Source organism: Eubalaena glacialis, chromosome 3 (assembly GCF_028564815.1).
Source record: "Eubalaena glacialis isolate mEubGla1 chromosome 3, mEubGla1.1.hap2.+ XY, whole genome shotgun sequence".
Lineage (NCBI taxonomy): Eukaryota > Metazoa > Chordata > Mammalia > Artiodactyla > Balaenidae > Eubalaena > Eubalaena glacialis.
In genome coordinates, this window is record NC_083718.1 from 123362736 (window position 1) to 123375599 (window position 12864).

A 12864-nucleotide genomic window follows, 5' to 3' on the forward strand; every position below is an offset into this window, starting at 1 on the left:
AAACAGATATTATAAAGGTAAAATCTTGTGTGTAATAAGTAAACAGTAGACTTCTTGTCTTTTTGTTACAGCTTTTCATTTTTGATAGCACATTGTGTTCTTTGTGCTGTTCCTAATGACAATTATCTAAAGAGTTAGTATCTAGAGCTGAAGGGGCAACTGCCACAAGAAATCTGTGAAAGCAAATTCATTAATACATTTTATAATATAAGGGGGATGTGTAAAAAATCCCTTGTACTCATGTATTTATATGGTCACTGCATTAGTTCCTAGGGCTGCCATAAAAAATAGCACAAACCTAGTGGCTTAAAATAACAGAAATTTATTCTCTCACATTTCTAAAGGGCAGAAGTTTCAAATCAAGGTGTCAGCAGGGCCCTGCTCCCTTCAAAGGCTCGAGAGGAAAATGCTTCCTTGCCTCTTCCAGCTTTGGCAGCTCCAGGCATTGTTTGGCTTGTGGCTGCATCACTCCAATCTTTGTTCCATTCTTCACATGGCCTTCATCTCTCTGTGCATCTCTCCTCTGTGCGTCTCTTATAAGGACACTTGTCATTGGATTTAGGGCCCACCTGGATAATCTAGGAGGGTCTCAAGATCCTTTAAATTACGTCTGCAAAGACCCTTTTTCCAAATAAGATCACATTCACAGATTCCAGGGGTTAGAATATAGACATATCTTTTGGGAGGCACCATTCAACCTGCTACAGTCACCTTCCCAAGATTTCCACTCACACAGTCATGGTCATTCAATGGTTATTCTGTACAATTTCTGGAGAGATAGGAGCAAGAACACTTGAGTCACTGATCCCATTACAAAATCCAATCACAGTGATCATGTGACGGGGAAGAAAGAGCTCTGTGAAGAGCAACCCGTAATTTACGTTTGTCACAGTCTTGTTGAAGAATACCCAGTGTCAGACTGCTAATGTCCTGAGGCATCTATCTCTCCTGGCTTCTTATTTTGGCACAAATTTTGCCCAGGACTTTTACCAACTACATGAGTCTTTTATTATGGGATCCTTCAGGAGCAACTATTGAAATCATGTCCTCCCTTACTTGTTCTTCCCTTGAAAATATCTTTCTCCTATTAGGTTGGTTTGAGAGGTTTTTTTCAGTTTTGTGTTGTTTTTTATTTATTTATTTATTTTTTCTCCCGCAAGTCTGGGCTTCTGTCAGATATCAGGAAGCCCTCACTATTCTGGGACATTTTCTCATGTTGACAAGTCCTTTAAAAGTACTGTCACCTCTTCTTCAAATAAAGAACTTGCATTGGAAAAAATCTACAGCATTTGTTCAAACTTAAGGATTTTTCATGAGCCTAAAGCAGGTAAAATTTTTTTTAAAAATGAGAGAGTTCAATGTTTTTCACTTATGTAGTTTACTACTAAAAGATTTTACTGCATTTTATTTATATCTCAGGACACTTTCAAGGAAGGGACTCATCTCTAAGGACTGATATATAAGACAGAGAGCAGGTAAGGGTAGTCCTATCTGCCCACCTCATAGCTCCCAAAGATTTTAACTCTTCATCTCTTTCCTCCCAAGCTCTTAGCCAATCCTAGCCAAGGCTGGCCGATCAGTGAGCTCCCCAACTTCAGAATTAACCTCGCTGCTATAAACCAAGTTTCAGTATTCCTGAGATAGGCACAACATTCCTCATCTGCCACATTGCCCTAGACCTTGTGGGCACAGCATCTGTCTCATCTCCATGTCAACATAGGCTTGGTATTTCAGGAGTAATTTTAGACAGAGTTCCTGTGTAATAAAGAATGTGGCTGGCCTTTGTCCCTGGTTCCTGACAGGTAACTTCTAAATTCTTAGAATTTTCTGAGTGATAGAATGTTCTGAGTTACTCATGGTAAGCCTGACCACACCTGAGTTTATGTTAATGAGATGACTCATGATAGGCTGGTGGGCCCCTAGGTAGTTCATGCTAACAAGATGACTCAGGATGGGGGATAGCCAGGCCAGAAAGACCAACCATGTGATTAGAGGATTGGGGCTTTGAACCATATGATATTAGTCCGACCTCTGAAGGTTACTAGAGATTGAGTTTAACCACATAGCCATTGATTCAATCAATTGTGCCTACGTAATGAGGACCCAACATAAACCCTGGATGCTGAAGCTTGGGTGAGCTTCCCTGGCTGGTGATGCTTTGCTATTGTCACACATCAATGTGCTGGCGGTGATGCACCCTGACTCCAGTGGGAGAAGACAACAGAAACTTCACATTTGGGACCCTCCCAGGCTTCACCCTGTGCATCTTTCCCTTTAGTGGTTCTAATTTACATATTTTTGCTATAATAAAATTGTAATCATAGTACTTTCCTGAGTTCTATGTGTTTTTCCAGCAAATTATCAAAACTGAGGAATTAATGAGAACCCCTGACATCGTATCAGTTGGTCAGATGTGAGAGTGGCCTGTGAACCCCAAGCTTGCAGCTGAAGTGAGGGTAATCTTGTAGAGGACCATGACCTTAACTGTGAAGTTTGGCCCAACTCCTGGTAGTTGGTGAAAGAAATCACTGAGCTCCAAAGTCACTACTTGTACCAGGTATTTCATATAATGTATTCGTTTCCTATTGCTGCTGTCACAAATCACCACTAACTAAATGGCTAAAAGCAACACAAATTTATTATCTTACAGTTTTGGAGCTTAGACGTCTATAATAGGTTGACAAGTGCTGCATTCCTTCTGGAGACGCTGGCGGAGAATCCATTTCCTTGTCTGTTCCAGCTTCTAGAGGAGGTTTGCATTCCTTGGCTCAGGGTACCACATAATGTCGTCGTATTTCCTTCACTCCTTCTCTGCTGGTTTGAAAACTGGCCCCCATACACAGAAGGCAAGGCGAGATCAAAGAAAGAGGCAGACCACTTCAGATGGGTAGGCGGCAGATTTAACAATCAAGAGAACTTACAAGGCTTGTCTTGGTCTGCCACAAGATGAGTAGATCTCTGCACATGCCTGCCAAATCATAAAAGTTTATGTAGAGGTCTTAAATGGGTGTATCACGTGTACCATCCAGATGGTCTCAACAACACACTACTATTTCAAGGCTGTGTCCTTGGGGTAGCTTCTAGCACAGGGTAGGCAAGTAGGATGCACATTCCAAGGACAGAGGAGAGGGTCAGGAGACTCCGATTGCCCAGGTCCACCTGGTGGGCCAACTGGTGGGCACATTCTCTCGATGAAGTTCTCCAACACTCTGCTTCTATCGCCACGCCACCTTCTCTGACTTTGACCCTTCCGTAGCCCTCTTATAAGAACCCTTGCAATTGCATTGGGCCTATTCGGATAATCCAGGATAATCTCCCACCTCAAGAGCCTTACCTTAATCACATCTGCAAAGTCTCCTTTGCCATGTAAGTTAACAAATTCACAGGTTTTGGGGATTAGGAAGTGGGCATATTTTGAGCCATTACTCTACCTACCACAAATGGCTTTTGCCAGTGGAAGAACACTCAAAAGCCGTAGCCTCCACTAGATTTGTGTTCAAAGCCAAAGCCATACTTTGAAATCATTTGAAAAGGCACAAATATATTTTGCTAAATGTAATTGGTTTCTGTCTACATAGGCCTTTCTTGTTAAAATTTAATTATTACTACCCTTAGGGTGGCCTTTCCTTAATTTTTCTTTTTATTTCCTCCTACATACCTATTATTATTAACCCAGATCCCTTACAACAGAAGTTTATATCTGAGAACAGAGAATAGGATTCTAAATCTATTGCTACATTCATTATATTCCTTCTTAAAATGGCTTCTGATCCTAACACCCTCATTTTTCTCAGTAGCAATATAGCAGAAAAGCAATAGCGGGAAGGCAAGAGGAGAGGAGAGGAGAGGAGAGAACCAGAGGAATTAATTGCATGTATGTTACAAGTTTGGCTCCCCTTTTAACTAGTTGTATGCTTTTGGAGAGGCCACTGAATGTCTCTAAGGCTCAGTTTCTTCATCTACATAATGGCAATAATAGTTTTGTTGTGATCATATTAATAATTAGATTGTTGTAAGGATGAAATCCAGCACAGGGTCTTGCACATAGTAGGTCCCCTTCTTTCCTTCACCTTCACCCACCATTGCACACCAGAAGCGGGGCCTACCTGCTCTTAAGAGAACCAATTCACATAAGATCATGACGCGATGTATTCCACCCTAAGCCACACCGTCTACATACACACATCACTGAACCTCGGCAAGGTAGGTCTGCCCCCAGCGCCAACACCGACTTACTTTTATAAACCATTCAGGCATGCCTTGCATGGCTGTGGACGGGGGCATGAAATATAATATGAGAGGACAGGAATTTTTCTGACCTTCAATGCGTTCTCCTACCGTCATCTCATTCTACTCTACAGCCAGCGTGACTTGGTCAGGGTTACCTGAAATCTCCACAAGAAATGAAACAATGCCTGTCCTGTTAGCGTAACTCTCCAGCAGAACGTGGGGCACATATACGTCACTCCACAAATATTTGCTAAATTAATGGAGTAAACTAAAAAATGCCCTGTTCCCTCTTGTTTTTGCATTTGACCCTTTGCTCTGCCCTCCACTCTGCACCGCTACTTCTCCTCTCTGAACTATGATCATAATTTCAGGACCAGCCCGACTACTACTCAGATCTCACTCTTCTGGGAAGATTTTCTGACCTCTCCACACTATCTGTTCTCACCTGCTTCTAACTTCCTCCTTAAGAAATATGACCATGATCGTGGTTATATCACAACTAGTTTGATCCTTTTGACTGAATCAACAAAATCGCTTAACGAAATTGCTTTTTTTGAACGATGTGACTGATTGATATACTGAATCGACTATACAAAATCCAATTGCCATTCACATTTGTAGTTTGAAACCATGAAGTGATATCCAGTGAGGGCCACCAAAAATGTTGCTGTGCTACTAATGGCACTCCCAGGGCACATTTTGTAGAATTTTTGTCTCAAATTTTGGGGTTTCTCATTGTTTTCTTTCATAAAGTAAGCATTCCAAGGTGTGTGTAGTGGCTGGATGGTTATAGCAAGTGGCAAACTGTGTTAATGGGAACCAGGGAGGAACTTAATTATTCTCCCAATTTCCAAAGGCAATGATGTAACACATTAATACTTTCCTTTGCTTTTCCTACGCACGAGTAGCTGAAAGTGAAATGATGCCCCAGTCCCCAGTGTGTTTGCAAAGGTGTCATAAATTGCATCTCTGTACCTTTTCAGTGAAAGAGCTGTTTTCTCCTGATGCTGCTTGTCTGCACAGACACTGAACAGAATGGCATGGGCTATGAAAATAGTGTAGAAAATGTGTTATTCTAAATTTATTCTAGGAGTCTTTTTTTTTTTTTTTTTGAATTTTTTCCTGAATGATTCCCATTCTGCAGGGCTGATGGCTTTTGGTAACCGAATCTTCTAAGGGCGTGATATTTTTTATTAGTAACTCAGTCAATTTTAGGAGCATTCTTGAAATCTCTGAAATTCTAAAAATTAATACACCTGCAAATTTACAATACTGTGATTGTGCAAATCAACATTTCATCATGAAGAATGTAAACCCCCGGGGCAACCCCTAATGGTGTGTGACTAGGGCCAGTGCTTCTGTGTGTCACTACGCAGTACACATGGGGAGGGAAGAGTCAAGCGAACCGATGACTCTCACTGAATGAACCAGTGTAGCCAAGTTCTTAGGATATCAGACTACATGACCTTTGGGAAAACATCCCTGGGTGGAGGTTGTACAACTGTCAAGTGGAATCCTCTAATTAGAAATGTTCTGAGAATGACTAGATACAATCGTTGAAGCAGTAGAAATTTGTCGGAATAAAATTTTCCTTTGAATTCCAAATATTATTTGAGATTATAATATTGAAAATAAAAAGCCAGTTAAAAACAAAATAGTTTGCATGGGAAAAAGAAAAAACGAAAAGAAGCAAGGAAGGAGGGAGAGCTTGAGGGGAAGAAGAGGGAAGGAAAGGAGAGAGGGAGGAAGCAAGGGAGAATGAAAGAGAAAATTGATTTTGAGATATTTAGATAAAGTTAATTCTGGCTATTGACATTGTGTATCAATTTCTTTTCTTTTTCCTTATATTTCGTATATGTCTTACAAGCCAAAATTTATATTTTATGAACATTTTTATTTAGAAATGTCAAGAGTGTCAGATTTCTCATCACCCATTTTTGCCAGATACCCAAGATTTCCAATCTGTTTCCTTGCCCAAAACGACAGTTATTGATTTCTTTAGTTTTCCTCATGAAAACGTGACTTGAAAATAAAACTGAATTTTACTTTTCCACAATATTTACTGTATTAATCTCTCCAGATGGTTCAGCCTTATATATCAGATATGAATTAATGGTTCACCCATTCTTCAGTTGTAAAAGGAATAAAAGAGTTCTTTCTTGCTAGGAACGTTCAGCTTGTTATGGCTACCAAAATCAGGTATCAAGTAAAAGATGGAACGCTGGCCTAACAGTCATATTGGATTTTGGTTGCTTGTCTAGCTCTTTCAGTTCTCAATTAAGTTACTGGAAAAAAAATATGGTGACTTAAGAACGAAAGCGTCTAAAAGAAAGAGGACTGGACATATTGGTCTTAGGAAATTTTGCCTCTGTTCTTGGATCTTCCAGCTCTACCACTCAGTCCAGACTGGCCTTGGGAAAATAATTTAACTCCTTTGTCGCCTCTGTTTCCCCAACAGTGAAAAAGGAAGAAGAGCTGCCCTTCCTACTGCTCAGGAATCTAATAGAAGGACAATGGATAATAAATATGCAAAAGTCCTATGCATATTTAACAAGCTATATTATTACCACATTGTTTTTTCTGGCCTCCAATTATCAATTAGTTTGTGCCAGGCCCTGTGCTAAGCACGTTATATCTTTTAGTCCTTAAATAAGACATGGTATTATTGTCTTTTCAGAGTTACAAAACTCTAACCAAAGTAGTTTATTCATCTTCCAAGGTCTGCACATCTGCCGTGCTATCCACCTGGGGTGACTAGAGTAACCACCCCATTGATCCTCCCTTGTGGAGCCAGTGTCTGCTGTCAGCTGTGGTGGATGGTCCCGGCGCCACATGTGGCTCACAGGCGCAGCACAGCAACCTCAGCTCACACCTGGGGACTTCCCTTTTACGACTGACGCGTGAGATGCGCCACATCCGTACATATGCAAAGCAGAAAGAAACGTCAGGGAATTCCATGGGTCAAAGGTTGACCACTGTGAGAGGAAGATGAGAGAATATCTTTTTCTCTCTTCCTGTCCACCATTCATACTGTTTGAAGGCACCATAGCTTCATTCACCTTCTCTAAAGACATCCTAAGAAACCAAGCCGCCAGTTGATCACAAACCTATGGCCAGCTCCATAACTTACTTCCTAAATATTTCTTCTCCTGTCCTGGCCTTACCTTCCTTTTACCTCATTTTTTCATCACTGGGTTTCCACTTTCATAAACTATCAGCACTTAAACTTTCACTTTAGGCTTGTCTTCTAGAAAAGCCGGCCTAAGAGAGAAAGCCATCACCAACAGCCCAGAATGGGAATCACAGAATCACAGGCAGAGGATCTGTTTGGTAGAGTACCACAGAAGATAAATCGTATGTCAAGGAAAATTTCTTTCAAATCACAATTTATCTGTCATAAATAATAATATATCCTGTCTGCACAACATAATATTAAAGAGTGAGAATAATAGCAAACAAATTCATAAATTCATAAATAATAATATATCCTGTCTGCACAACATAATATTAAAGAGTGAGAATAATAGCAAACAAATTCATAAAAATATCAGTATCTTCCTATTACTTAGAATGCACTATACTTATGGTACAGGAACAGACCTGTGCCTTAAAACATAAAAAGCTTTTTTCTCCTTCAGACAGTTCTCCAGAGTAGCTAATCATCCATGTGATGACTCAGGGATCCAGGCTGCTTCAGTCCTGTGGTTCAGCCACCTCAACCCTCAACCCATTGCCTCCACCCTAGACAATGAAGGGAGAGAGAGAATGTGTGTGCTAGAAAAATCATGCAAATTTTCACTGCCTAACCTCAGAGGAGACACACATGACTTTTAGCTTCACTGAACTGCAAGAAGGCTAGTAAGGGTAGTATTCAGTGGGCTTAGGAAGAGAAGAAAATTTCATATCGAAAAACACTGGTAATGTCTACCATAATCTATCATAATCTAACTCACACGTATGAGGTGGTTACTGCTTGTCAATGTTTTATGCAAAAAAAAAAAAAAAAAAGTGTTTACCAGAGATACAATAAAATCAAAACCTGAAATGTTTATCAGAGTTCACTGATGCTGCTTAACCCAGCCATGTATCACAGGAGTCAGATTACTCAATTCCCATTTAAGTCACTTGGGCAAGTTACTTCTACTCATGGGCCTTGGTTTCTTAGTCTATAAACAGGACCCTGAGCTAGGTGCCATTGATAAGTGTCCCTTCCAGATCTCCATTTCATGTTTTTTTCCTCGATTGCGTGGGGGCCTATAGAAGTCCTACAGAAGCGATGGCCCAAGGATTCTGCTCAGACCTCTACTGCCATCTCGCAGTCAGTTCTGCAGGCGCCGTAAGCCCAGGGTTTGAACTGGAAGATACTGCTGATTCATATTTCAGGACTGAGGATACTGAGGTCGCACCTGCGTGAGCTTCTCGCTGTGCTACCGCGAGTGATTGAATGTCAAAGAAAAAGTTAGTGTGTGACTCCTAACATGGAAAATGGTGCACTAAATTTTGTCATTTTCCCCACTGTTTTATTATCCTTACCTATTGAGAGAAAAGTGATTAAGCAGTGAGTGTTAGTTTTACTTGCAGAGTGAGATGAAACAGTGCATGCTGGTGGAACAGCTCCTGCTCTATGATTGGCTAATGGAGCAGAGGGGAGAGTGTATGAGAAGAAATAATGACAGCAGCCCAAACCAGGGTATAGGGGGTACTAACACATTCCCATTGGGATGAAAGGGCAGACTGACTACGAGGAGTTTCATGAAATAAACATGATTTTTTTCTTTTTTTTTTTCTTTTTCTTGTCCACAATCTCTACTTCCGGAGAATCTTTATGCCCGTGGTTCAAGCCTTGCATGATGAAACACAAATACACACATTCAGAATATGGTCATTCTGCACACAGCCTTCATCTGATTCCTAGTATGAGTGTTACAAAATGGTACTCACTGCAGTACTTAAAAAAAAAAATTATGCATAGTAGTTTGTACCTCTTAATCCCCACTCCTATCTTGTCCCTCTCCTCTCTCTCCCCACTGATAACCACTAGTTTGTTCTCTATGCCTGTGAGTCTGTTTCTTTTTTGTGACATTCATTAGTTTGTTTCATTTTTTATATTCCATGGATAAGTGATATCGTACTGTATTTGTCTTTCTCTGACTTACTTCACTAAGCATAATACCCTCCAAGTCCATCCACTGCAGTACTTATTAGTAGTGCATTTAGTCTCATTGTGTTGTGCTTATGCTTTTCTAAGCGAGTTAAATAGAATCAATTCCTGTTGTCTACATGCCTGCATTTCAGACCACACAATATTAATGTGATCAAAATAGAATTATCCAACCTGGGTGATATTACAGCAAAAGCAAACCTATTCTAAATAAGGATTATACGTTATGTTTTGAGTTCAGCAGTTGTGGTTTTTGTGGAGTGAGTCAGTAGCACGTTAGAATAAAAGAGAGATTCAAAATCACACACACTTAGTTGTGATGAGCTACCAGGGGGAAGAAAAAATGAAAGAGATCTCTGAAGGCTGTAAGGGAAGGTATTTGGCAGATCGAGCAGGGGAAAGGCTCTAGAAACAGGGAGGGGAAGGCAGAAAAGTATGCAATTAGGAGAAAGTTGAGATGTCTCCAGAATGGAGAGCAGAAACTGAAGGAAGGGCAAAAAATTGAATTGAGTGATAAGAAAATTAGTATGGGAGGAGAGAGGAGAATGGTTCGAGAGATCAGGATGCCAAGAATAACTAGAATGAATGAAAGAAGTCAAGAGAGAGTCTTGCTGCTTTGCTTGCACTACCGATCTGCATGGTGCTATTTCCTTGCGCGCACAACTGGAAGTACTGATTCTCAAAATTCTTCTGTTCCTGTACTTTGTTGGCAGTTATGAGCATATTACATACACTGTGACTAGTGTTTTTGTTGTTTGAACTTTTGATTAGGCTCTTGCCAAGAAGTCCTCAACTTTAGAAGAATTCACCATAATCTGGGTAAGACGGTCAGTTTTCAAGAAACGTTTATTGAGCTACTCTATTTAATTAACTGCCCGAGTCTATTTGAATCTCTTTGTTATTTAGTCACAAATTCAAAAATATGCTTGGCTTTGTTTTTTATGTATGAAGAGACCTGGGTTTTTGGCAGGATATTTAAAATCTGAATAAACAAATGTTAAAATTAGGAAAGTTAATGATGTGGATAATCAATGCATTTCAGAAATTACGGTCATCTATGTGTGGATACTATTCATGAAAAATCCTACTTTTAAAAAATTGTTAATAAAGAGAAAATACCCTCAACTTCCCTTTGTCTCTCCCAGACATACCATTAGCAATCAGTCCTGTGAATCCTTCCTCCATAACCCCTCAAACTAAGCTCTCCTCCCCATTCCCACTTATCTCTCTTCCATCTAATATCTAAACCACTTTAACATCTCAAGACTACACTTCTCCCCTCCACCACCTTTCATCGCTGGAATAAGAACCACACACAATGCTCTATGCACACCTGCAGTTGGTCATTCCTCGCCTCAGAAACACGCATCGGTCTATGTAGAATAAAACACAAACTTTTTTCACAGTGTCCTAAATCTCCCACAATCTGTCCTCAGACCGTTTTCCAACAGGATCGTCCCCCTCCTCTTTTTACGTTCCACGTTGCTCATAACCATTCTGTGCCTTAGTTTCTACATCTTAGGACTGGATAATAATGGTACCTCCTTCGCAGCAATATCGAAGGATTAAATAAGTGTCTGGCACATAATAAGCATTATCTGCATTAAGGCCATAAATATTATTATTCGTAGCACTAATATAAGCCCGACTTTGAATATTTGAATGTATCAGTATATATTTTCCAATTCTCAACTATATTTTCTGTTAATGTACCAAGTCTTATTTGCTGAGGTGTCTCCTATGATCAGGCCCTGGGTTAGGCATTTTCACATTGTTATTTCATTTAATCCACTTTATATGAACCCTGAGAGAACACCTAATTTTCAAACCCCGAAGAGAGTTCTTTTGGTGGAGCGAATAACTTGCTCCATTTGCTTGATCTTGTAACAAATCAATTCCCATGTGTAAGTGGACTCCATAACATTAGAGGAATATTTCAGCCTAGAGCCTGAAAGCTGGTTTCATTGAGCAGTGAGATCTATTTAAAACATGGTTTTTTACACCTGTATTGCATAAAGACTGGATTTGGAATCGCAACCAAAGGGGTCCTTGAGAAGGCTTTTAGTAGAGCTTCTAACCTAAAACAGAAGCACCTGAGATAGAAGAAAATCTCTTCTGTTTTTAAATATCATCTGAAAAGATTTTCGAATTATCTTTCATAACCTACTGCAAAATTGGTGTCTCAGAATATCCCAAATGCCTTCACTGTAATATAAATTATTCTGCAAGATCTACTTTCTGTTTTTCTTTCTTTTGTAGAAATGAAACCAATTAGTGCCCTTTGATATAATAATAATTCTACTTTTACTATTTTAAGCACCTCTTTTTCTAGATTAAAAACATACCAGCTTCTTTGGGTTTGCTGCAGCCTAAATATCTAGGTTCCTCTTCATAAACTTGCCCAGAAACTTCCCACATAAACTTATGAAGGCCAAAACAGTACGAAGAATTCTGGTTTCACTATTGATAAACTTAGTAAAAAGAGTAAGTCAGGTTCTTTAGTTAGACATTTTGCTATGATTTTAGAACTAACCAGTTCCTCCTGGTAATAATTTATATCTGTTTGATACTAGTAAACTTGAATATATTTTAATATTTTTATTAAATATTGATTGATAATTTTAAAATTATTTCTATGGATAGTTTTATGTTTCATGTGATCTAATCATATTTATATTGTTTGGGCTTCATTGCTCTTATAAGATCTTTCTATACCCAAACCTCTTTATCTACATTTTTAAACTTTAAAAATCCCAATTTTTATACTTAACTCTTTAACATTCATGCTTTTGTTTTGTTTTGTTTGTTTGCTTGTTTTTTGCATGTCACCTCAGATGAGATGCTATCCATTTTCCCCAAAAAGTAAAAATATTTCCTACAGTTTTATGATATTCCTTTTTATACGTTAAAGTATTATATAGACCAAGAGTCTGCTTTAGGAAAAACTGTTTTCAATTGGTCTCTGGGTCTATTTTATATCAGTTGTAGATAGGTTAAATAAATGTTTAATTAAATAATTGATATTTTATGATAAACAGGGAATTGAACATGGGATGATAGCCCAGAGAAATTTTGAAAATTATAAAATATGCACGACAGAAATTTTACCATTTTAACCATTTTGAAGTACACAGTTCAGTGGCATTAAGTAGGTTCACACTGTTGAACAACCATCATCACCACATCCATCTCCAGAACTTTTCTCACTTTCCAAAACTGAAGCAGATAACTTTTTAATAAGAGAGAATGCTGATATTTTCTTTCCCTTTTGCTATAACATTTTATCATAGTGCAACATTATTCTTCTCTTTTACTCACGAGTATGTATGACTGTCCTTGGTCACTGTCATTTGTCTTCCTAGAACAATCTCTTGAGCTCCTCAGCGGGTGGGCAGGTTGATATAAATAATTCCTAGCCCAAATACCAATGATTATATGTATTCTTGAGAAACAACTCTCCTGACCGAGGCAAG